Here is a 24,982-nt window from a genome sequence, read left to right on the forward strand (position 1 = left end):
ATATTACGTAATCATCAGCCCTGGTAAGAAAGAACTTACAACTCGCTGCAGCGACTGGTCATCAGGAATGGCCCTATTAAAATGGTTTTTCATCGGCCTTTCACGCGTCACGTCATCACGTCATACTACGAGTTCTCGAAACTTGTGTTATGTTCCATGCACGCAGTCACGTTGACTTTGACCAGTTTGAAGAAAAACTGGCATAGTCGAGGAGCGAGAAACGGGGAAAAAGAAAGAAAACTAAAAGAAGAAACGAATAAAAAATATCGTAGGTGAGACAGCTTTAGGTTTTATAATGCACGTTTGCGTGTGCGTAGAACAGAACACACAACAACGTAACGTATGGCCGCATACTTTTTATGCGTCTGCGGATGAATCAGTAAAGGCATTTTTCGCGAACGCGAAGTGACGATAAATTATAGCCGCCTCGGCGACGTGTGCAGTCACCCGCACGAGATATGCACGCGATAAATTCGATGGATAATCGTTCGGAATGGCGCCGTCCTGGGGAATATTCGAAGGAATTATCCAGTACTTTCGTTTGATCACGGTTTCATCGATCTCTGAGGAAATTGACACGTGCCCAGTTGGAAATTTACGGAAAATAATAGAAAAGAGTTTGAAAAAATAGTTAAGGATACCTCGTCGTTTCACAATTAAAATAATTTAATTTTAAAAATAGATCTTTTTGGTATCTTGTCATAAATCGTGCTAATGAAGATCTTTAATTAATAATTTATGACGTGAACGATGTTTAATGTCATATATTATATTTTAATGATGGCCAATCAAAGATTATGCCTTGTAACTAATAGAAACAGGTGGACCTTTTTACCATATTAAAATATAAAGTAGCAAAGAAGCGAGAGAATGAAGTCATAAACGATCTAAACTGTGACGTTAATAAAATGCAAGTGAAACACTCGTCCATCTTCTCCTACTTACGTGCAGGTTACGTTGAAGCGACTTTGCTTTGATGGAAGACGACGTGAAGTAGTACGAGTCGGTAATAACGCGGTCTTCGATCATCGTAGTAGTAACGCCTTAAAACGAGACCACGCGTTACGGTTAACGAACCTCGGGACAGGTCAACATAAAATCCCAGATTGTAATCTATAAAATTATTTTAGGAACCAAGAAGACATTATTAACAGATTATTATGCTTAGAATCAACATTTTAAACCAAAGTTGAATGGTTAGCCACATTAATATCGTTCCTACATATTCTATTCAAGGAAAATAAAATTTATAATAATTTAGATAATTCTTTCATTCATTAAAAAAAAAAGAAGTTAATGATTAGAAACTAAAAAATATCTTTTGCTTCGTTTCAAATAGTCTTTCTGAATATATACTATGAAACTAAAATAACACATACACATCAATTTAATCGCGCTTAATTGGATAATTCTTTGCGTCATGCTGCACGAAAATTTGAAACAATTACTCTGCTGCCTTACAATATCGAGTTACACTCGTGGTGCAAATTATAGTTCAGCTATAACAAACATGAGCTGCATCTACCGTGAAATTTAATTTTAATCCCAACTTCGGATTCAATTTACCAAATTGAGGACAATTAAATACGTTATTATCTTTTACAGTGTTTCATCGATTAATTAGTAATTTCAATGTATATAATAATTACTTTAAAGATATCGACTAAAATATTATCCCAACATGTAATTCAAAATTAACCAAGGAAACAATTTTTATCTGTTACATTTATATCAATGTTTTGTTTCGATATATTCGACGGATATATTCAATTTCGGTTAACGACGAAAGTACCGCTTGATTTACACGTTTCAAAGCGCGAAAGCTGGCAAAACGGACATAGAACATGCAACATTCATCTGTTAATTCCGTTCATTACTGACACACTGGTTTTCGGGCTGGAAGTATCGTAAATTAAGTTACACCACGTAGTTGGAAAGTACAAGCCTTCCTGCGGATGATGAGCTCGCGTCCACTAACCTAGTTGCAAGTTAAGTGATGAAGCTAGATTAGATGCAATAAGTTATACTTGGTCAGCTACTCTAATCTATCGCATCAATGCGCGGAAATTTCTTATGATGGATCAATATGATAGATCAATGATAATTATAGAATATAGAATTCAGAAGATCACGCGTTATTAATAGTAGTAGTACGTGAAACTTGTTTTCGATTATCTTAACATTTCTACTTCAATATTTACCAATTTTTCTTATGTTTGGAAAGTAAAACCTTGATATTTGATTCTGTTGGTACTTCTTATTATTTATAAAAGAAGAACCAGATGTAAAAATATCTTGTATCTCTTATAATATCTAGATCTTACTCTGAAATGTTATAACAGGATATAACTATTTTTGTTGCAGGACGATCGCTGACCTCTCCAACGTCAAGAATAGTAGGTGAGTGACATCAGTGATGTATTAAATTATCTGTACTACCATGGATCAAATTATGAATTAAATTATCATAGTTTTTAAAATATATATGTGGAATATATAAGCCTCGAAGAAGAAAAAGGATCAATAATTTCAAAGAATTGAAATTATAATTATAATCAGAATAATCTCGATTAATTTGAGGATTAGTTACACGCGGTAAGGAAATCTTCTCATTTTGAACTTTCGGTACTGTGCCATATCTTGATCAAATACTGCTAAGTTTCCAAATTGTTGACTGAACTGACATACATTCAACGAAAATCGGTATTTCTTTTTATTCCCATTTGGCAAATAGTTAAAATTACGTATATTTCTACGCAGTGCATGTCCGACTACGTAACAATATACTGCCAGTGACGTAACCGGCACAAACTTTTACTCGAGACATTTCTTTATCCAAAGCATGTATACTTAATTCAAAAAGTAGTGTCGTGAGACAATTATAAAGGGGCACTCTATACACATATGTACAAGAAAATAGCAAATGATGTTTTTTGCTTGTATTTCGAAAACGAGCATTTCGATTAGCTTTCTAGACATGGGCCACCTGTTCGCTTTTCACGTTGAACAAAAATCGCGCTCCGGCATGTGGCATGTGTTTTTTTAGAACCGGCCGGAAACCTGGCGGCCGCTCCGTCGGAAAATCGAATATCGCTGATATCGTCGCCATTGCAGCTATCAACGTTGAACGATCAAAGCGCTTAGGTTACGCTAACCGTGAAAAATCTCGTGATTCGATGCAAGTCGACTTATACATCAACACGCAGTTAATAGATGTTCCCGGAATTTTGTTTTAACTTTAATAGCAATGCATTAATGATGCGTTAATGATGACTTAATATAATAACAATATATATGTCGCTATCACTGAGAAATATTCGAAGAAGTTAAGATTGTTTTATTTTTCGAGTAATTCTGACTTTTTCCGGGTTCGAGGAAGAAAGTTTGTTACACACGGCTGCTCGACACTTGGGTGTCATAAAACGCGTCTGGCGCCCGAATATGCTGATCTTCCGGCTTTCATAATGGCCTACGTCTTAACAATGCTTTTCAACTTTTAAAAGTACCATCCGTTTACCTTCATAGTTAACCAAGTTGTTATTTTGTTCACTGTCCCAGATATGTTTTTATAACTTCGAAAATTATACCGAATTTTTTAGAATGGTAAACGTGAAGTGTTATTTTAGGAGATATCGTAGACAAATTACATCATTATGATCCTTAGCTGGTTACATCTACATACGCATATTGTTGAATCCACGAAATTCGTAAAAATCATTCAAAAGTGTCTGTAAATTATTTCTTCGACAATTTCTAACTAAATACCTACTTTCTAATTCCATTAATCGCCAATTTCTATCTGTTGCACGTTGCTTAGATTAATAATAAATCCTTGTAATATTATTGCAGTTTCACAAATTAATTCTCTAGAGTTAAATTCAGATGAAATATTACGGAAATACAAAATAATTCTAATTTTCGTTTATCGTCGGTTTATCAAATCTCCAATTGCACCACGTTAGACGTTTCGAATACCTGCTGTGAAGCCTGTGCACAACGGTATTCACGAACTAGCATCCTCTACGCCTGAAAGGATTCCAAGATCCGCTTGGTTTCTTGCATCATGGAATGCGTTTCCGCGTACAGACGCCTTGAAATGGAGGATCCTAGCCGAAAATACAGTACGTATATACGCATGGTACACGGCTTTAATACACCGCGTGTACACGGCTGGAGTATCTTCGAAAGCGACACAGGCTTTCGGCTGTTAGAGCGCGTTTACACGACTGCGACATTTTGTTGCGGAACGCACTCGAAACCTCCCCGAAGAGGGTCGATTCTAATAGGACAATGCTCGCGAACCAACTCGAGAACCTTGCCACGCTCATCGCTCGTGCAATCTGCGTCTGTTGCCACCCGAATAAGCATATGTTTCCGCGTCGAGTGTTTGTTTTCCACCTGGTATATACAAACGTGAGAGTTGCACACTTGGAATGTAGCGCATGAATATCGCCTTCCCATTGCTCTCGCGTAATTATGCTTTCGACTGATTCTTCTGTAGCGTTATGGGCACATCATCTACGATTTCGCGTGGTGTATAAAGTCAATTATGCATCTAGCGAATAATTATAGGACCATAATTTGCAAAGGAGAATTTATTCAGTTACATTGAGGGGCTCGCCAGAGGTACAGTCCAGGGGATCTTTTTCAGAAAATGATACATATATAGAGAAAATGATATGTAATCTTAGAGCCTTAAAACGCATTTATTTAAATTTTCACCAATTTTCTCTAGTATTAGGTCGTCCGAAAAATTTCTTTCGTTTTATAAGGAAATAATGGATGCATAACATTTTCCGTTTTATATTATTGTATCGAATTACGTATGATCCATTTTGTTCTCTCAAAATAAAGATCACAACGTTCGACGGATTAGGTTTCATGTTTGTACAAAGATGCATCATTGTAAAAGACGTGTCTGTAAAAGAAAGACGCTTCCGGACAACCTAATATATACATTGCGAAACAACGAGCATTTTTAATTAACGAATCCTATTTCTGAAAAAAACAGCGAGTATCTTCGAAATTCTCTGTCCATGTTCCTTTGCTCGTTCATTTCTACGAACACCAAGATCTCTAAGACGCTATCGCGTTCACTGAAGCACGAGGTCGTCTCCGAAAGAAGAACGTTCGGCCGTCGGGTATAGGCACCAACGTCTCACTTGGCTCTGTCTTACCTTTTCACCTCGTACCAGCGGAGTTTCATCGTCTTTGTCCGATGTGTTTGCCCCCTTGCCGTCCCACGGCTCGTCTTTTCCTTCCTTCCTTCCTTTCTCTCATAGCACACGGGCCGCAGCGCCCCAGGCCACGTTGCAGCTTACAGTCACTGCTGTTTGTCTTCAGACGTGAGCTTTTGTGTTTGCGCAAGCTCTGCCGCGTGCAGACTCTCTCTCCCTCTCCCTCGGCCTGATCCAACCGGGCGTGTTTCGCCGCGGCCAGGTTCTACGCCGGACATTCTCTATTTATTTAGTTTTTACTGCCGGTTTGCGGAGCCTCTGCACCGGCAAGATGCTTAATTACCGTGAGCCCGCGCATCGTTGCTCGCCTTTTCAAAATATTTCCTCAAGGAGAGACTGCGTCAGGATTTTTGCCCCGGGTTCCACAGGGCTTTGATATTATGGGAACGAGCTACTTCCTTCGTGGATTTAGGGGTATTTTGTCCATGTCTATTTATTGTATACCTGGGGCGAAAATTTTGTGTGAACATTGAGAATGAAATTTTGAATATTAAGGTTTGTTAGTTGTCTGGTATTATGAAAACCAGGTACTTTATTCATGGGACGCATACTATTTAATCTTCCTGTATATTAAGTATATGTACTTGTATATGTATACGGTGACTTAGGGAGAATGTTTATTAAGAATAATTAAGTTTGGAGTGAATAGAATTAGGGATGCATGGGAGGATTTCGAAGTAAAAGAAAAGTGTATAAATTGTAGAAGTTTAGAAAAATGATGATAGCTATCTAGGAATAGGTGGAAAAAAATTAACGGAATCCATTTTGGGCGAGCATCGATAAGCTGTGATTCTTATAGAGAATCCATTATTTGCATCATTATAATTTTTGTCGGTATTATTTCGAAGAACAGCATTCTGAGAAGAAGAAATCCTTGGAACAGAGTAAATTCTATTTAATACGAAGCATCCAATATTACATTTCGGAGAAACTACTGGGAAACATCATTTCATGTGTACGAACCTGATATTAAAACACCGCAAGGTCGCGCCACATGACTCATGTCACCCCTGGTAAATCCCAAAGGGGTAGTTAGGTTGCTTGTTCATTATGCAGTATCGTGAAATTTCGTGAGTGTTTAATTCATGAGCTTCAGGAAAGGGAACCTTAAGCGTGTTGTTCTTCGGCCTAAAGTATCGTCTTTCCGGTCTTAACCGAAACTAGTTAGTGAAGGGTTGACGAAAGACTTTCAGGGAGAATCCTTGGTTGAGAGTGAATCTCATGATGAGGCAGTTGAAAAGTTACTTAAAGAATCTCTGCCCTTTTCCTTTCCTCTTTATGAGAATTTCTTTTTTTTATTATTTTAAAGGTAATAAACTTCTGTGGAAAATTAATACGCAACAATTATCACCTATTTATATAGAAATAAATACCATAAATCGATACTTAAATTGTATACTAGTAAATTGATAATTGAATTGTATAATGTATTCATCTTTAGAATGAAACAAAATTATACGTCTAACAGCAGAAACTGAACATCAAATATTGGCGATAATATTGGTATAATTGAAAGCGAAGTGTGCAAGATATAAAATTGCACAAGACAAGTCATAAAACAGTGAAAAGGTATACGTAAGTAATTAAGGTCAAATACAACTGAGGGCACTGAATAATATAACGACGAAATTTAGCTCCAAGCTATGTTTGGACAAAGAGAATATCTGACCCACGCAACATGTCGAAGCTTCCAGACTACTGAATATTCATTTAAATAGATAACTCGCCAATTAGCCTGGTATACGTTTGTTTTCGTATTCAAATATTTGTCAACATTTTACTGCTCCTTCAACTTCTCTGTGTTTTAGTTTGATATTAACAATTGTATTAAGTAGATAACATGTAAGAAATTTCCTCTGAGATTACATACTTCGCATTTAAAATTGTTTCATAATTGTAAATGAAGATGAAACTAGTGAAATTCCCCAAAATATTAAAGTTTCTACCGTCTGGTAGATTTGTAAATCTAATGAAAAGTGCTGTCCTATCCATCACTTGAAGCGAAATGACTTTGAGTCAACCTGATATGTATAAATGAAAACATAATACTTAAAGAACATCATGAGTGAAAATTGGCCGCAGTATATCTTTGCTAAATTAAAAAAGTATCTAATAAAATTGAACAAATGGAATTAAACGTTCTATTGTTATTCAATACTAAATGAAGAGTAGAAAAATTATTGCTTGTCTCGGTTACAAATAAGAGCATCGCGATGACGTTATTAATATGCCGTTAATAACGTTAAAAAGAAATTCGTATAAAATGAAATTTAACCCACGGTGGCCTTCAACAGTTAAGATCAACTTACTCAATGCGCGCTTCGCTCATGCGGGATACCACAACTATTTAAAAACTTCCACCAATCCCTAAATCCACGAGTCACTTTTTTACACCTACACCAATACACAAATGCGTTAAAAAGTGGTCGACAGAGGAGGCAGGACGACAGTTGGTTGGAGAATGTAGTTTTTGCAATTAGCTTGATATCAGCGTGGTATAACCCGACGCGTCGGTGATCGTTGTTTATACTTGCCTTTCCAAACGGCTTCGGAAGGCCGCGTCTGGCGTTTCGCCAAATTTCCACCCCTTTCCTAACCATCCCTCTTTTTTTCTCCTAACTGTGCCTGGTGCGCCGGGCTTTTTCCTCGCGCCAGCATATATCGACGCCCAGGGCCAGACGCGTTATCAAACGATTTATATCGGTGTTTTGCAAAATTTGTGGAGCCACCGCTTGCGAGTGGCGTGGCGAACGGCGCGGCGAACGTAACCGGGGAAACCGGATAACGAGGGAAACTCAGCTGGCTGCGTTCGGGGCCAAAAAGATATCGGGACGGCGTATTATCGCGTTTAATCTAGCCCCTTCGCCTCCACCCCAAGCGGGATAGGGATTTTACTCTCCCTATTCCACCTGCTAACTCTTCCACTTCTTCCCTTTCCAGCGCTGATACACGAGGCCAGACCTCGAATGAGCGATTATTCTTTAACATGGTAAAAAGTGGCGGTCGTGATATCGCGTGACCGGACAAAAATGTAGCGGACCTGGGTTGGAAACTAGTTAGAAGCAAGTCAGAGGAGAATTTTAGAAAAGGCCTGGGGAAAACGCGGCGGAAGTTGCTTCCGCGAGGATGCTCGGTTGGGTACTGTGTGGTACCGTTGTCTGATCGATTGGCTGGCTACACGGAGCTAGTTAATGATTAACGACCGCCTTCGAACGAATGCGAGACTTGCAGGAGCTTGATAGCTCTATGGCTAAGTGAATTGTGTTCGAAACGTAGCTAAATATAGTTAAAAGTTTTTAGACAAAATTGCTTGTACACTATTTGCCGGCGTGATTCGTATCCTTAGAATCTTTTATGTCTTCGTCCAAATATATAATACAATAACGTCCAAGCAGCCAGAACGAAAAATTCCTGACGTCCTAAAGCTCACAAAAGATATCGTCTTCTTCTTTGCTGAAGAAAAAATCATCGAATGACGATCAGATCTCGAATCTAAGAGCAAACTCCGCCAGACGTAGAAGCCTTTCCAACCATAATAGGCACAACTACGTCTTTAACTATTGCATAAAGTCAACGTTGGTAAATTCTTCTTGGAATCCCAGGCGTAGTGTCCAGGATAATGCGGCCAAGCAAAGATCGGAATAAGCCGAAATAATTGGCAATTAGAAAACGAACCACGGATATTAACATTATCTCTCCGGGAGCGCGTTGTTCGGCGATCGCCGCGCTTTTCTTTCGCCGCCATGAGAATCCCTGGGAACCGTGCCAGTTACCTCGCACGTTCTCTTCTGATAACTGTGGAACGACCACGAGATAAGGGATACTGTCCCACGACCGGAGAGAAAGCCGAACCGCCACCGTTTCACTTCTTGCAATTATCGTTTCGGCCACAGAGATCCCCGTGGCCGAACGAGCGAACGAGGACACCGCGATTCTTGGCGGGCTCGCGATGCTTTCACGTTAAGGCTCGCCACAGTCTCTCGGGACGGATATCAAGGAGATGTTGGCGAATGGCGGCAGTTTAAAACGATGTAATTACGAGGATTTTCTATCGTGAAACCAGGTGGCGGTGGTGTTAGCATGAACACGTTTCGGGTAGTTGCTTCTTGAGATTTGGAGGCGAGTTTTAAATAAGTCAGAATACTGGGAAGTTCTTGCTGGCGGGGCTTCGCGTGTTTCAGTGAATGTAAAAGTTTCTGAGGTAGACTTTGGTTGTCTAAAGTCGTGTATTGTAGTTCCCTACATTCACTGTATTTGATTTTTCTTTAGGAAATTTGGCTAGGTACCTGCACTTTGGTTGGTGTAAGTTATTGATTAGAAGTAGAAGCGAAGTTTCTTGGAAATGTTAAAATAATGTGAAGGAAAAGAGAGAGAGAGATGAATTCGTAATATATATTCAACTGGCAAAGCAATTGCAGAGTGAGACTGCTGAAGTTTTGTTGTGGAATCAAGTGATGGTTAGCATGAACATGTTTGGCATAGCTGTTTGTTGAGATGTGGAGGCAAGTTTTAAATGAGTCACGAAATATAGAAGTTCAGGCACGTATCTTTCTGTGTCTATAAGGCGAAAGTTTCTAAGGTAGAATTTCTTGTTTTTCCTTCAGTCTTTTCGATATAGTTCGCTGTTGCTATGCTTGCAATTCTGCTGAAGATGTATTCCACGAGTTGAAATGGAATGAGCGTAGGAACTCGAAGGAATTTCTAATATATGTTTGTAACATATCTTTGACTGTCAGTCAGCCAATTGTAAAATGTAAAATAATGAAGTAATTAGAGATTAGAATGATTCGTGGCAGAGAAACGAGAATTTCGTTAATTCTATGGCACTGTTTCCAAACAGTGCTAAACAAATGCAGTTCCTCAGTAGTAATGAGAAGAGTTATAAAGAGTATAAAAGAATCAAAGAGAAAAATGGATTACGGACAGAATGAATCGTAGCGATAGAGCTTAATTTACAATGCAAATACCTTTAGAAGTTAAAAAAACATAGAATACTAAAGAGCCAAGGGGTATGCTTGTCCTAGGTTAGTGCAATCTACTAATGAAGCCCGAACTTACCGGAAACCCGTTAATTTAATACTTTCCACCCTCATCCTATTCTATCGCTCGTAAATATTTGCACGTCTATTATTTATTCAGTTCTCTTAATTATATGAAAAATTGGAATAAGAAATAAAAGTAAAAAAATTAACAATTGGCGAACCTATCGATGTGTTACTTCCTCATTAATTTTATTGGCTTTTGAATATATTGTAGAAATCAACATTTTCAATTTTTTCTTATAGATATAAACCCCGCTCGACCTTAATTTCCAAGGTATTCACAAAAAACTAGACAATGAATTTTACCTATAATTGTGCGTCCGTATCAGCGTCGTAATGCGGATAAAATAACGCCCAACCCAAGAATTAGACTTGGGTTGGGCGTTATTTTATCCGTCTTGTCTTTTATTTATAGTTTATATAGGTTTGCGGTTAGGTGCCGTTTTAGCCAACCGCCGCCGTGCCACGAAGCAGTTGGCTACCAATAGTAACTCATACGCTGTCACGGACGCACAATTATACACAGAATTCACTGTAATGATGCCGTCAATTTTGCCTAAATAGCTCAGAAACAAAGCGAGATCGATAGTTGTATGTATAGGATAAGGTTATCCAAAATGTGATTTCTGCAACATAACCAAAAAATCATCCAAATCGATGAAGAGACAACAGTTAGATACCGATAGATCTATCTAACAGTTTTATATTATACACGTAAATCATATGTACTGTCAATTGTACGCGTTAATGGTCGAAGAAAATGAGAAAACGAAAGAACATTGAACAGAAGCATCATCAGAGACGCGTTAATTTGTTTCAACGTATATAATCGGATCAACAATAAAATGTAGGAAGCCAGACGAGTTACTCTTTTAATTTCATTCACTACGCGATTAATATTTAGCCGGCCCATCCTTCTCTTTCACGTGGCGCATCTTTCCATCCCCATGGGTCCATGAGATCCTTCATCAACTTTTTAAGCGAGATTCGCGTTTCTTCCTTTTTATATCCCGCGGCTGTTCACCCTCTCCCCTTCCTCAGCCGATCCCTTAGGCACGTAATCTGGAGCTCCTCGACCTCGACTTCCCGCTGCGCCCGGTGCTCTCGATTAAATCATAACGTATTTATTAAATTCGTCTTGGTTTAACTTCGATAAATATTCAAGCGCGGTCAAAGACAAAGGGGCGAATAAATGGTGGAACGAAAAAAGTTCATTATGACCGCTGTTGAGTAACGTCGCCGAGGAGCAAAGGAGAAGCAAACGAGAGACGAAAGGGTCCGTTTGACGAATAATCACGTCGAAGTTACCTGGCGGAACAACAAATTTTTAAATAAAATAATAAATGTAATTACAGTAACGCTTATTTTATGTTTTCAATTGCTCGCAAATTTTTGAACTAACTAAATTTCTATCTAACAAAATGTTCACCGTACCAATTATGAATTGAAGATATAAATATACCGAGTTGCGTGAGACATTCTGTGTAACTTCCAACTAACACAATGTTGTAATGTGTTAGTACAGCTCTTTCACGATAAAGAAACAGCTCGTTTAATTCTATGTACATATATTAACACAACAGTTCGTTGAATCGTCGACCGCCCCTCTGCGATGGCACGACGAATCGATGACGCGATTTTATCTTTGGTCGTGGGTTTAATAATGCATAAGGAGCGGAGTGTTTGCCGATGGTCGCTCTTCCAGCCGTTCTGGTCACCTTTCGATCGGAAAAAGCGTATTAATTAGAGGACGAGTAATGGGAATTGAAAATGGCCGCGATTCGAAAAACGCAAGAAGAACGAAGAAGAATTACGCAGAGGACATTCTCCACTCACTGAATTAATCATCGATCCTACGAATACGTACCTACTCGCGATCTCTCTGAATCCTCTCGATGGGCTGAGTCAATGTTTAAAGGGAGTATGGTTCGTCGAAAGAATTCCTCGAATTAATACGAGAGAGTCCTTTCGATTCTTTCTAACGACCCGTAGATCGGCTTAATTGAGATGAATGAAGATGACCGTTCTCTCGTAAAGTTCTTATTATTTAAATGAGACGGGAACTGGTGTAACTTTCGGAAAGAGGAAATTAAGGGCCATTGCATTTGTTACACAATCCTAGTGACCCTGGCGTTCGGGATTAAGAACCTTGAAGTATTTAACCAAGAAAAAGGGAATAAAAAAGAAATAATATGAATATTAGGCTATTGGATGATAAATATCATTTCGAGAAAAAAGGCCATTTGAACAGATTTCTCTTTTGGTCTAAGTACTTAGTGAAATGTTGTTCAAGTGGTAATTAATATAAATCATATGAATATGAGCATACAAATTTTACATTGATCCATTTGATTCGATTTAACCACAGCAACAGAGTCGACCAGCCGAGTGGGTTACAGGTCTGTGCGTAAAATTAGAGTCGACCCCGACGTGTCACGAGGTAACCACATTTAGCGAAGTAGAATGTGATATTTACGAGATCCTTGCAATTGCTCGTGATATTCATAGGCGATGGTTGACTGAACCTGCGATATACCAAAAAAAAGGAATTAAATTACGATTTGATGTATTTCATTCTGGCTTAACGGAAGTTTAGTTTTACCTTTTTAATGAATATCTTTTTCCCGAATATCGGTTACAGTAGCAATTTGCAGCCAACAGAAATAATTCAATAAATTAATTGTTCGCCAAATAAAAAGTTTCTGTCCATCATTCGCTCTTGAATAAATTACTACAGTGTCGTGAATTTTACATTGCGTATCTAATTTCTACAACTATTTTCGATAGGTTTCGAGGCGCTTTTAGTTTTCAACCTTCTTTTGCATTTTTTACATCTTTCATTACGTATCATTAAGCATTCTCAGCTGTCCCATTACTTATTCTCACAAGAGAAATAAATGAGATTTAATATGCGTATATTAAAATCGAATTTTCTGCAGCTAATGGACATCGAAATAACATTCATTTAGAATCATTTTTCAATTCAAATTACGACTCTTGAGATAAATCAATCAAAAGCAAATACTTTGAATATTTGTCGTTTAATTATACAATCTGAGCCAAGGGTGGTTCAAAAAACGTCCTGTCAGCGTTTATTTCTCCCTTGGCCGAAACAAAACAGCGACGCTTATTTGGGAAGACCGTAACAGGAGCTGCAAAATTTTTTCCCGCGATCTCGTTCAAATGACAGAAGCGGACGTGCGCGTGCACGCGAGTGAGCGAGCGTGCAAGATTTATTATCTCGCGCCAGAGAGCCGTCCACTCGCGAATGAATTGCTCGGTCGCAAGTTTTTCCCAAGGCCCTTCCGAGAACAAAGCTCGACTATAGATTCCGTGATTGGAAGGACAATGGAATTAATGGCTGGAGAGAGAATTTTTCCGCCCGTGTTGTCCTGTCTTGTCCCATGAAATAACGCCCCCGCGCCACCTATTTATCGAACAGAGAAAGAAGATATAAAGACAGAGACGGGGATAACGAATGGATGATCGAGAAAAGGATAATATTGGTTTGTTCGAAATGCTCGTAGTATTTTTGATAATCGATATCGTGTTCTGCTTTTTCATTTCAAATTGGGATGAATTATTCTGTGGAAAAATGTAATGCCGTATTTAGAAAATATTACTCTCAATTGCACGTTAATTGTATAAATTAGAGGGAAGCATCCGGTTTGGTTAGTAGATAATATATCGGTTGTCAGTAGAATATCGTAAAATATCGATGAATACTAGGTATTCGATAAAATATTGGGAGAAAAAGTCCATTAGCGCCAATATTCAAAAAATTAAGAAAGTCGTTGTTTAAAATAGATGCGAGTATAAAATATTCGATACGGCAGTTGATTTCGTTATGTAGATTTGATTTGGAAGAAATAAATTCCATCATTGCGGTAAATTAATCTAGTCCATTTTTACTCTCAATGTCGTAAATATTATTTCGTAAAGGATCGCATTGGCTCAGTCGACTGCGGCTTGGGTTCGTATCCAAGAGATCCACCGGTTCGAATCTCAATGACTCCAGTCGATTCGCAGCCGGCATCTCTGAAATCCGATTTATTCGAAGTTGTATCGTGCGTATTTCAGCGTGGCTCTGGTGGTTCTAAATCCACCCAAAACATGTAAATCCACCTTCACCATTCTTCCATAGTTCTCGCGTGTAATAGGTCCACGGTACCATACCTGAGACACTAATGATCTTGGCGTTGATGCGACTTAAGACAATGACGAAAGAAACAAACAATTAGTTGGTAGATAAAATATTCAACTTTATCTCCCGCTCACCAAATATAGCAATGCACGATTATTGTTTATTCTAATCTTTGCAGCATGTTTTTAGCGAATTAATTACTCGAAGGATTTGATAAAGACTATTTGCAAAAGTTCATAAAAACAATTTATAAAAAGCTATCAATTGGTATAATATAAACATACATTCTTTAATGAAATTCTAACAATTCTAGAAGAAGTACTGCCACATAATTTTTCTTAAATTTCGCTCCAAACTTTCCAAACGATATAATATATTAAAGATAAGGAAAGAAGCAAGAAGAAAGAGAAAGGGAATGGGGAATAATGGCGCGAACTATGAAACTTTACGAACTCCGTCGTGGAGCGTGTTCCACCGTTATCGCGGAGGTGGTCATCGTTGTACGTCGTTGGAATACGGACGGATCAGAACGTGGCCTCGTTTCGACGCCTCCCATTTCGCTCACTTCGAGCTACGGTGCAGCGTTGAAGGGATGAAACGCCGTGACGAAGGGCGTACGTTCGAAAGATTGATGCGATTTAATATTAAAAAGCTTCCACGGGATAGTCAGTGATCCGGATAGGGTATTCGACGAAGTCGAATGGAAGATCACAGAGTGGTTCGAGAGAGCAGCGGAGACAGTGAAGAAGGGCAGATTTGATGTAGGGTTATGTGAAGTTGATCGTAGGGCAGATCGTGCAAACGAGCGAAAACTTGGGGAACGGTGAGTCTCTTACGTGAAAAGATTACGAATGGAAAAGGGTGGACAGGACTATTAGAAACAGGTGCGTGGTCTGGATTACGTATGAGACAGGGATGGAGCTCGTTCGTTTATGTAACCCCTTGGATAATATCGAGTCACTCTTATGACAGATTATGGTTCAACCATAATAAATGAGGATTATGTAGAAGATAAATCATTATTTCAAGTTTGATTCCGGTTCATAGAACTGAATATTATTAAACGTAAGTTGCAAGGAGCATCTCAGGGATCTTTATGTTGATCATAGCATTTCGATGAAAAATGATAAATATTAGAGATTAGCTTAATTGTAAAATGAGTCGAAAGTTTGTAAAAATGATATTTCGCTATTTATGTATGCTGTCTTAAAATATATATGTTTTGTGAGAACAAATTTAACTTCCATTTTTCGGCCACGTCGTACGTATGTACTTATATCTTATTCCTGACAAATTGATCAGGAGAAACTTCCCAACTTCCAAGCCTGTCTTCTGCTCTGACACGACTTCCACCTTTTTCCTCATCCTGATTCTTTCCATCTTTTCTTGCAATTCTTTTGATTTTCTTCGTACTTCTTTACGGCATCTTGTTTCTTGCACCCGCAAACACCACGTTATATCGAAATAAGAAGAGTTAAGAAACTAGGACAAAAGAAAACTTTTTCTTGAACATCTCATTCGATGCTCCTACCCGACAATAACCATACAAAACGTTCATTCTCACAATACTTCTTGTCTTCGATAGAAATACTTTTTAAAATATAATCTTATATAGTGTTTCATAGGCGTAATCCTCCAAAGAACACGGTATATTTCAAGTAATGACAGGTTTACAACTTCCTTCACACACGATCCTTGTATGCAGCTACTGTTCGCATTTATTGGCAAGCCTGGCTTGCTCCTTCGCCAAGCATTTCAGCGCTATTAATAGATGTTGCGTAAACGATGGATTTTAGATGCCTCCGTAATTAATAATGGAATGGATTCAAATCCGGGGATTGTGCAGCCCAAGCAATTGGTCCCTTCCCGTTCCATCCATTTAGAAGTGAGCCGGTTATATACGTATAGTTTGTAGCTTCTCAACTAGAGGGAGACGATGCATAGTTGTGGTAACATTTACATTACAAGTGGAAATCGTGGTATATGTGATGCAAAAGTTTATTAGAAATTTATGCTTCCATCGTTTGCACTGTTAAGATCTTCTTCAATGAGTTGAAAGTGGAGTTTCTTACAGAAAATAATTTTTATTTTTCGACATATATTCTTTATTGGAATTTCTTCTAAATATATACTTTATTTCTTTCGTTCAAATAAGTCGATTCGTTTCCAAGATATTATTAGATAGACGCCCATGAATAGATACCATTCGATATCATTATATGCATCTTGTGCTTCAAATAACAATTATACACTGTGCTCTAGTGATCCCTGTGCGGATTAGATTTGTTTCAAGCAAATAACAGAAGGATTAATAGACTTGTTGGCACTTGTTGCTTAGATTTTATCAATCTTTCACACATGCTTCATCCTATAGTAGATAAGTCTATAGATAAGTAAAATTAAACAATTTGCACTGTTGTGTACACAGTGACTTCCATTAATATTCGGGCACTCTTTAAGACAGAATAACTTTTCTAAAAATGAACCAGACTCGACTTTCCTTGAGAAGTTAGAAGGATTAGTTATACTATACGATACATAAAAAAATCGACTTTGAAAAAATTGCCATTAATCGTAATCGCAAGGAAAAAAGTAAAGGTCTATTTTTATAATTTCTTTATCTGATCCTGGAATGGAAATTTAAACGGCATATTTTGGAAATAAATGCGAGTTATATACATGCTAAAAGTTTCATCGAAATCGATTAAAGTTGCTATGAATTTCAAGCAGTTAAAAATGGCGAAAATCACAGATTTTCAACGTTAAGTTAATTATTAATTCTCCATCGGTCTAAAACCTAAAGATTCTTACATCTTTTCGATGCCAGTCGCTTGTTTCCGTATCAAACCGATTTCGATAAAATTTTCAACATAGAAATAACAAAAAATCTTTTCAATATCTACATTATGAATAAAATATAACGATTGTGTCCATTTTATCTAGCCACATATTCGTATACGTAATTTTTTCTTTACCTTGTGAATTCATCGAGAAAAAAATTTCACACGTACAAGAACCTATCAATGGCTTTTTATTCACTATCAGAGAACGCTTTTCAATGATCAATTGGACGTGGTTGATTTCTGTTCACGTCCACGGTCGCGCTGATGAAAACATTAACGATGGGAGTGGCAGTAAATAACGTTGATTCGATGAGAACATGGAACACAGTTGAAATATCAGTACCACAGGAAAATCGGCCGATTAACAGCGGAAGAGAGATAAAGATCATTTTATCCGTTCGAATGAATCGCTCAACAGTACACGACGCGGCATTTTATTCTGTTCTTCATGAAGGACTATTATTGAACAAACCAGGAAAATTTCTCACTTCTTCAATTCATAAAAAATTGTATACTTTAACCGCGATTCTCATGTTCATTACATCATTTAATTCGAAGCCTTATTATTAAGTAAATGTATATTTCCTTTCTTTTTTTTCGGTATACGTGTGCGAAACGTATAAAATAAAATTGAAACGATGTTTCGTTTCATTTATGGAAATTATCGATTAAATCTCAATTGTGCAGCGAATTATTAATTTTAGGCCAATTAGAGTGAGGCCGAAGTAAGACTTGATTAGCAAGGAGGAAGCCAAATTCTTTCACGCCAATCGGACCTTTCTTCCTGTTCAGGAAAAGTTCGAACGAGGCTCGAGGAGAAGTTTATTGATGAAGGTAATGGAAGTTCCAAACTAGGTCGACTGTAGTATATAAATAAATGTCACATAATATTTCGAAAGTTCTTCTGGAGCATTGACGGAAGTTGGAAATTTAACAGACCAATATTCGCCGATATTTCGTAGGGAATATAGGGAAGGGTGTACAAAACTGGTTGTAAAAATAATTTCATAAGTACGTGAAACAATATTGAAATGCACTACATTGTATCTGATAGAGACATAGAATAACCAATTTTAAATTTAAAAATCTGTACTTGCATTATCCCGTGTCCAAAACCAACTGACTGCTCAAGATCTTTTCTCTTTCGTAATTGATTCACACATTCTCCATTCAAATTACACTTATGTACAATTCATACTGTCATCATCAAAAAAGCACCCTCGAATGACCAATTAGCTTTGCACATAAAATTTACGTCACAAAATCATATCCCTCCTACCGCTATCGATAGGCTAACATTCCTTTCATTCACCCTTCTCTACCGCAACCGCTATACCACACAACTCAACAGCATATACACCCCAACCACAAGTCCTTCGTACCTCCGACTATTCCTCCAACTCTTCTCTCCAAAACCATCCACCCAAAGCACGACTAACCTAAGCTAAATCAAAGCAAACTATAGAGCGCTAACCGCACAAGTCGAAACCCCTGTTCGGGTCAGTAAGAATCGGTCTCTCGTCTCACCGCATTAACAATGCCGAACAAACAAATTCTCTGGCAGCACAAGGTCTGTGTTCACGCGGCCGAATATTTTTGCGATTCGGCATTGGTGACCGAGGTGAGCTTAAGAATGCGACGCGGTGATTGCTGGACTCCTAGTGACGTTCAACGATCGTGTGCGGTAGTCAGGTGTCGTTTAATCCTCTGAAACAACCACAATCGGATTTCGCGGTAACGATTATGCCGTGTCCGGGCCGCAAAGGCGCTTTAGCCCGAATGCATCTAGCCGCGGAGAGTTTCGCCCGACAAGTGGAGCGAAGACATTTGAAGCATCGTTCACAGGCTGACGAGCGAGGCACGTTAATGACGGTGTTTTGCCGGCAGCCGCGCGAGAATCTGTTAGGCGTGTGTGCACGGCCGGACAAGAAGAGCGGCAGCCAGCTGCGAGGATAATTATGCGCCAGTTTCCAATTACGTGTAACGCCCGAACCAAGTCCTCGCCGAAACTCCGCGCCAGGAACCCGCTATCCTTGTTCCAGAAGAGCGTGCTCTCTTCCATGCTTCCTGCGTAATAGTTGGAAGTCTTCCGGCTCTTGAGAAAATCCGAGCACCCAAGACTCTGAGGATTATCGATTTTAATAGAGTTTTCAGCTATTTTCTTGAGACGGTGTGCCGTTTATGTTAATTGTTTTTCCTGTGGATTGTTCTCTGTAAGTTGGAAATGAGGATAGTAAGGATAGGTTCAAAGCGATTATCGGGCAGACTTGATAATTAAACGTGAGTGAATTCTGGCGGGTTTTGTTTCTTGGAATATCGTTGTGATAGAAAATTCGCGGCGTAGTATTTCAATTTCTCAGAACGTGTGAGGAAAGTAATGAGATTGATCCTGTAGAAATATTTGTAGGTATCTCGAATACCAATTCACGGTCCCTTCAAAAATGTATTCTGGAGAGGCTAAACATTAATGGAAACGTTCCAATTATTCACAGCAGTGTTGGGAGTCTTCAATTGTTTTCAATTGGACTTTCGCCACCTCTTTAGGGCAATCGATAAGTCAAAAGCGAATATTTGTATCATAACTCGAGACTGGTGCAACGATTCACGGTTAAAGTACATAGTAGGTATACTTTAAACGCGTTAGAAGTTCAGTATAATGGCTCGCTACCGGCTGCACCTCCGGCGAGTCACTAACACCGATCCCGAGTCTCTTTGCTTCATTAAGCAAAGTGAAGTCAACTCGCGATAACGATGAAATCGAACGAACAACTTCCTGCCACCTTTAACGTGCAGTACCCAGGCGAAACGCTTTCGTTCTAGACGTTCTTCCTCGATCGTCAATCTACCGGAAGTAACTTTACTTGCGCAATAACCTTTGCCGTCGATTTTATAAAAATAAAAATAGGGTCGAATAAACAGCTCTGGTCGTCGTGAAATATACATTATATGTACAAGCAAATATCCATCGGTAAAAACCGATCAAACTCTCCCAAATGACGCGTTTTACAATTTATTGAACAATGCCAGGGAAAATGGGACGAGTACAGATAAAATGCTGATTGTGATATTTAATTTGGCGATTTTTTCTCTTTTTCCTCTTTTTCTTTTTTTTTAATTTGTTTCCATCGAAAGATGCTCGAGTGGAAGAGTTATCGATCGTCGATAAGCTTGGTTCGTTGAAAGATTCACCTTAATCATCGGGATTCGCGTGGAATCCGAACAACGTAGTCGCGAGGCGAGCTTTATTGCTTGTGTTCCTCTTGTTTCTTGCACAACGTACCTTTGGGCTGTCCACGGTGCTATATTGGGTCAAGCATCGCGTGATAACTGGTGAAAATGGAAGAGGGACGCTGAGAAGGCTGTGTCTGCTGCCTCGGTCTACCTCAGTCTGCTAAAAATTCGGAGGTATAACTTTCACACTTGTGTGATAGATCATTCTGTAATGTTAGGATCATGGACTAAAAGGGGCAAAAGATGACATTGTGTCCGCGTGAAATCGAAACATGATTATATTAAATTGAATATTTCCAAGATTACTATTAATATCAGAATCAATTAAAGTAAAGTATTTGTATTTGGAAAATAAATTTCGTATTTTATTAGATATTTGTTGGTCTAGTATCGAGCAAATATCCTGTTATTCCGTCAACATTCTATTTCATTTAGTTCTATAGCGAACTCTCTTGAGCAATTGAATTGCAGTAACATATATTGCAAGTTTATCTTTAATATTGATTTTGTCCCTAAAGAGTTTAATGTATTCTAAACAAATATTTAGACTAATCTATGAAATTTGCTATCTATAGTAACTTCTGTTATAAATTGAACTAATGAAATCGAGTGAGACAGATCTTTTCTTATTTTTGAACACAGAGTTTAAGCTAATTGATCTTTCATCCGCTCAGAAGGATATGTAAAACGAATTTCATACTGATGCAGTTATAATCGCGCGATTACGAATATACGTATATCCGGAATGGATTAAAATGCTACTTCGGAGAATCCAGTTAAGGAACATGTTGCTTTTAATTAACTGGCCGGCCGCCAGCTCCTCGTTAACAGTTTTCCAACTTGCGGTACCATTTTACTTCTTCAATCTGCTTATCCATTGCTCTCTTCTCTATTTATTGTGACGTTGATCATTAAGGGCTATTAAGGGATCATTAAGAGTTAGTATCAAAAGTCATTTGGACATTATTCCGTAATTGATCATGAGGTTGGGAAGATTTTCAGTAAGACGAATTAATTTTTTTGAATTTAATAGGTAGATAATGAATTGTAATAATATAGCTTCTATAATATATGATATACAATATAATCGTTTCCATAATTCATAGAATTCTATCTCGGGAATTTCAATATAATTTTGTAATATTAACCACACAAAATCAGTTTGCTAATCTACATTGACGTAGAATATATCGTAAGCTATTCGATAATTTACATTATACCTAACAATTGATTTTGTATTTCTAGTTACAGAAATATCACCGATCATTAAATCCTAGAGAATATAAAATATTCATTATCTGATTATCCACAAAATGTTCATTTATAAAGCAGCCGAATTTAAACCACTTAAATTCAACTTAATTTAAACGATCAGAATAGCTAGCGACACAATAGCTGGTAGAATAAAACAAAAAAATTAGGAAAATATTAACAAAGAAATTGCACGCAACGCGCAATGTTTGGCGCAATAAATCATCTTAATAATTCGCGGATCGACAGGCAACGTCCATTACGAGGACAAGGTTTGGTTCAGCGAGAAGGCTCGGATAGAATCAATTGTAAATCAAATCGAGGGCGGAACCCATAAATCTGGTTTCGGGATGAGGCAAAGAGGCAGAGGGGGTCTGGCGTAACTTTATTCCCCGTTTTATTTCGTCAACATGGTTCCGCCTCGCGTTCCATTTGCCAGCAACTTCGTCCGCGGGCAAATTCTCTGCGTCAATTTCGATTTCCGCTTATTTCCAGGGTAACGACTGCGGCCCTCTGCCCTCCGCTGGCAAGTTCCAACCTCGAAATTGTCTCTAACCGCGATCGAGCTGCAGCTACGACGACCGCTCTTGGAAATTCCGCTTTTCGCGCTTCCTATCGCGCTATCCTATCCGAAAAAGTTACCGACTGGCTGTCTCGTTAACATGGTATACGCTCCGCACCTTTTCCAGTATCTACTTTCTGTTTAATAAATTGAAAAATAAAGAGATACGCGATAGTGTTTTTTAGTAATTATTAAGAGATTACGAGTTTTTGTCCATTTACAGGAAATTTAAAGATTTGCGAATATAGGAGGTGCAGTGCTCTTGTTGCAATATTTAATAGTTACGATATATTTCTGTCTCTTAATTATTTTCATAAAAATATTTGTTTGCATAGATATTATGAGAAAATTTGTTATAATATTCTCCCCTCTCTATATCTTTCTTCTCTTACATTATATTAATCTACAATTCTTCTGAGACCAAACAACCTTTGCTAGCAGATATTAATTCAAGAACTTTAAATTAAAAGATCCTAATATAATTTCAGATCTCAGAATAAAAGTCTGCAATCAATTAACTCCTCTTCTTCCAAGAAAAGAAACTTAAAAACAAAGAATCGAACTGGACAGATCAACATATTCCTATTTGGAAAATTTTCCAATTTTTTCGTAAGGAAATGTTAAGAATATGTTGACTGTGCAAATTTAAGGAGGTAGGGCGCCATATGCATCATCCTATAGGGGCACGATCGATCGACACATTTATTTTTCTATTCAATACTTTCGTCATTCTTTCTCGTGTCTCTAATTGAATGATAAATCGCAGATTTCTACAGTCCGGATAATATCAGTTCGCTACTGGAGAACATCACAGGTTACAAAAGTCGCAGCGTTGATAGAAGACAACCATTTGCAGTGTGAAACAAAGAGACAGTACTTTGGTTTCCAAAATTTCAGGCCAATGATGTCTAATCCATACTAATTAGAAGAAATTAGAATTTTGTTACCCATAGAACACTCCATGATACTTAATACAAGTCTCTTGATGCATCACGACTTCGGTTGCTTAATTTTTTATTTGCAACATCTATCGTTGTTTTAAGGGTCGTGAGATCACGGCTTATGGAAAGATAGCAAATGGAAGAAGTTTATATCATTTTGAAGCGTTTGTTGATTTTATAGTTGCAAGATTATTTTAAAGATAGCAAAGTAATCTTATTGAAATTTTGGAAAATTATACTTTCTTCCAAATATCAGAAAAATAATTCTTCTGTGCGTAACATGCAAAGATATACAAAATATTCGAAACGAAGTACTCGTTACAATATCTAGAGAAATAAATCTATATTTAGGTTCCATTTCTTTGTATCCATAAAATATGGTTATCACATAAATAACCACACAACAGGTATTTATCGATATTTATTCTACCCCATATTACTACTCTGCTATACCTGATACATGCAGTTTCTGATTGAATATACCATTTTTATATTTAAATATACCATCACCATTATTTGTACCCAGAAATACAACTTATATTACGTTCACTATGTTGTTAACCCGGTAAGAATGGAGTTTACATTGATTTCTATCGTTTCGCGCTCGTATGCCAACAGAAAATCCAAATCCACGTTTTATCAGAAACGAAATTTACTAGTACGATAACTTCGTGTTAAACTTAACCCATTTCTGACGACAGAGTAGAGATATTTCATAGTTTCGCTCGGAACATTGTCACAACTGACGTAACTATAGCGAGCTTAGTAATGACCCTTTTAGTCGAAATACCGCCTCGAATCCAATAGTTTCAGGTTAACAAGTACAATAAAAATTCTAGCACACTGGGAACTCCGTAATTCATAAATTTATATTCACATACATTGTGAAAAAGTTGAAATTAAATTCGAGTCATCTTTGATAATAGATTAAATATTTTTCGCGAGTATTCGTCGAACTCTGCTGCGCATGGCATAGTTTCAATTCTCATGGAAGACACGGTATAGTGGAATGGAAACTAACTTTAATCCTGTCGCTTTAGGCTAACAAGCACACAACAAGTACAGTCTAACCCGCATGCCGCAACACCGATTTTACTGCGTTAATAAAGTTGCCTCGAGTTCAACGCTGGTTTGATGGAGTCTGGTTTGATGTATTATGGTTTCTTCAGGAATTCTTAATCTATCAAAGACTATACAGCGAAATAGGGAGCGAAAGTTACGTAAGCGTAACATTATCGAAGAACGTAAATAAAAATGTCTTAGTTTATATAAAATTTATTAACTTACATATTGTTTTGTTAAAATTAGGATGGACATAATAAAAATTCCTTTTTCAAATTCTTTGATCCTAGAAGAGTTTTACATTAAGAGACGTTGTAGTTAAAAGATGAATAACATGGTTTCACGCTAAAATACTTTACGATAAAATTTTGTCGGTAATTTCTAGTCTTTAGATGAAAATTGTGCTGCACGGCGTAATACGAGAAGATATTTTAATTTTACACTTTTTAAGCTAGCGAGAATATATAAGTAGGTCGCTTGTAACCTACATCGTAACCTAGGACAAATAGAATTTACTACCTTCATACTATGCAGAATTCTATATGGTCTTATTACATAAATTTATCCTCGATTCCAGCCTTAAAAAGACATAATGCTTTTCGTTCCGCGAGTTTTCACTTGCTCGTATAGTAACACCCTACAAAATTTATTGTCCATCATAATAGAAAT

The 24,982-nt window shown here is 37.7% G+C and overlaps 1 protein-coding gene across 6 annotated transcripts in view; it reads left to right on the forward strand.

Moving 5' to 3' along the window:
- Positions 1–24,982, forward strand: part of LOC126915260 (teneurin-a) — a 695,244-nt gene that overhangs the window by 201,663 nt on the left and 468,599 nt on the right. For all 6 annotated transcript variants that reach the window (XM_050719759.1, XM_050719762.1, XM_050719761.1 and 3 more), the window contains one exon: positions 2,365–2,400. The gene's annotated coding sequence lies outside the window, so the exon portion shown is untranslated. The remainder of the gene's footprint in view (positions 1–2,364; positions 2,401–24,982) is intronic.

This window comes from Bombus affinis, chromosome 4 (genome assembly GCF_024516045.1).
Source record: "Bombus affinis isolate iyBomAffi1 chromosome 4, iyBomAffi1.2, whole genome shotgun sequence".
NCBI lineage: Eukaryota > Metazoa > Arthropoda > Insecta > Hymenoptera > Apidae > Bombus > Bombus affinis.